The sequence below is a fragment of the Salvelinus namaycush genome, chromosome 1 (assembly GCF_016432855.1).
Source record: "Salvelinus namaycush isolate Seneca chromosome 1, SaNama_1.0, whole genome shotgun sequence".
NCBI lineage: Eukaryota > Metazoa > Chordata > Actinopteri > Salmoniformes > Salmonidae > Salvelinus > Salvelinus namaycush.
Genome location: NC_052307.1, coordinates 74,547,849 through 74,550,898, shown reverse-complemented (window position 1 = coordinate 74,550,898; position 3,050 = coordinate 74,547,849). Strand labels below are relative to the sequence as shown.

At 39.4% G+C, this 3,050-nt stretch overlaps 1 pseudogene; it reads right to left on the bottom strand.

The window, feature by feature from the left end:
- Positions 1-1,576: 1,576 nt before the first annotated feature.
- Positions 1,577-2,499, bottom strand: LOC120052925 (annotated as a pseudogene).
- Positions 2,500-3,050: the final 551 nt, after the last annotated feature.

Here is a 3,050-nt window from a genome sequence, read left to right as displayed (position 1 = left end):
TATTGTAAATTTACCATAAGGGTCTAGTAATGCATTGTGTATAGCTTCTACTTACCCAGCTGATCAGCAAGTATCTCAGCAGACAAACAGATGAATTAAAGTCAATTAAAGCATTCTTAACGGTGAACAATTCATTCAATTAATTGTGTGGCAGGGGGATGGGGACAGTAAAAACAATGTGATAAAAAGCATTCATGTCAAATATGTAAGGATTTTAAATCCATGAAACTAGCTGTTGTACGCTATTCATTTCTGTTACATATTCATGTGTTGGGAATTGTTTGTCTCCAATTATTGTTTGGGATCCCAATAAGAAATGACACTGATGCATAGGACTGTTGGACACGACTTACTCAGCTTTAAAGTGTTGACATGTTGAACTTGCTTTGTGGACATCTTACATCCATGCAGGAGAAAAGTATGAAAAAGTAAACTTTTACACATTGATGCATAGGACTGTTAGACACTACTTACTCAACTCAAGACTGTGTTCACTATTAACTTGCTCTGGACACATCAAAAGTGAGACAGAGAGAACATACTTAATGAACACAGAACCTCAGTGTTTTCTCTGATGAAGTTCCATTTCTGGAGGACAAAACTACATGTTTGACAGTAAGACACTACTTAACTATCTCTTGACTGTGTTCAGCGTTGGATGCATCTACAGACATGGAAATAGATAACAGTTAGAGGAAAGGTCCACTAAATGACCTACTCAAGATGTTTTCTGACAAAGTCTTTTACATGAAGGAAGAAGTTACACTGATGTGCTTCAGGTAAACCAGGCACTGAGATTTAAATAAACCTTATATTAAAACATCTAGTATTTTTGTGGAGAAAATACTAGAACAACCCTAGTGCAATAAGTGCCGTGCTCAAGATTTTCACCTTGTCGGCTCGAGGATTCGAATTGGCAACCTTTTGGTTCTAGTACCCAACTCCTTGTGTATGTCACTCAGTAAACTGCACTTTAAAACATTTACATTCAGTCAAAAAAAGTGTTATATTACCATAGTCATTGTGCAAACCATTCCAGTGCCAAATAGTGAAAGCTAATATGGCCACAATGCCCATAGAGACAATCAGTGCAAGGGCTATTCTCCATGTCTCTTCATGAACAAGGATCAGCTCACCTGCAAATAAATTGAGGTTAGTGCCATGCTAACCACTGCTACCAAATAATATTAAAGGGACATTTCACTCATAAATTAAATTTATGTCAGATGTTTAAAGACCTCAATTGCAGACTGTTGTCAAAATGAAACCACGTCCCATGACATCAGTTGTGTAGCTCCAGCAATATGCCTCAATGACAAATGACTGGAAAAGATGAGCACCATCTCATTTCCTGGTTTAATGTTGTGTTTATCTTTTCCATTCATGTCAGGTGGAGGCATATAGCTGGATCTACAAAACCAACGTGGTTTCATCTTCAGATTAGAATACTTTAGAGTTCTAAAAATGTTGACAAACTTGTATCCAACTGTCCTATTTATGTTTGTTAAGCAGCCTTTGTAATACAACAGCATATAACAAATAAAGTGTTCCATCTCAGCTAAACAATACTATGATGTTACTCACTAGGGGTGTGAAACTCTGTCTCCATCACCTCATGGATCTGTCTCTGTCTGACTCTACAGGTAAAGCAGTTGATGTCAGTCTCCTTTACGATGGTCTTTAGTTTGACTATGTAGAATCCCTCATAGTCCCTGTCTGTCTCTGACGGTCCAGCAGACAGAGTGACCCCTTCACTGTCCAGCCACTCCAACTCAGGCTCAGGGAACCAGCCGTTAGATACACACAGCAGAGTCATCCCTCCTTCTTTCTGTCCCTCAATGGAAACCTCTGGCTTGGATCCTATAGCTACAGACACAAAGGGAGACTGGAGATGAAGTACTGCTGAGATTGGGAGGAACATCATATGGGTTGTTGTATTTAAGAAATGTACCTCTGACGTAGACTTGAATGGTGGCATCATCATAATGTGTCAGACTCAACAAGACATTTATAACGTCCATCATCAGTGCCTTGTACCCTGGTCAGTTTCAAAGAGGTGTTGCCCTTCTTCAGTTCCTCTTTAAACAGCGATGTCCTTCCCCTGTAGGAGAGGATCTGATCAGGGTATTTGTCTCCGCCGTCTTGGTAGAGATGGACTCTAATGTTTGACTGAGTGTCTGGGAGGTTGATTCTGAACCAGTCAACTCTCATGTCCTCAGCACTGATGTTGGGTTTGATATAACAGGGCAGAATGATGTCATCACCAGCCACAGCAACAATGACACGAGTCGGACCAAGAACCTCAAACTTCTCTGGAAAGAAAAACAACCATTCAATATCAAAAGCGACCATGCACATCATCAGCTGTTGGTCCCTTTCATACTTTAACAGACCACACTAAAGATCAACACCAAACCTGGCCCAAATACTTAAGGTTTGCTTGATTTAGCTTGGTTGCCAATGGAATAGCCTAGTACCGAAAGTGCAAACCGTACCCATCGTTCATGCAAATCCTCACATCATTCACACACACACACAAAGAACATCTTTGGAGGAGAAGCAGGAGATTGACACACAGACAGTCTGTCCAAGTCCACATCATTTCTGAAAGAGGATAACATACTGTATATAAATCATAAAGATTCTGAGCTCTAGACCCGCAATGTGATTCAAAGTAGGCGATGTTATGGATCATATGATATGGATTTATTATGTAATCACCTGAGACCTTTCTTAAATATGTAAAACTTGGTCCTTTTATTTAATAATATAAAGCATTTCTCCCATTATCTCCATAATCCCTGATAGCTGCACTGAGGGATATGACAGACAGACAGACTATTTAATCACCTGAGGCCAAAGACTACTCAAGACACTTTCTTATATATGCAAAACTTGGCCTTTTTATCAAGGCCTGTCTGGTTCTCACACAGTTATTACCAACCATCAACATCGACTTGAATATTAATTGCTGGGATTTATTAGTATAAAGCATTTCTGCCGTAAACTCTATTTTCCCTGACAGCTTTAAACACATATACAAATAATAC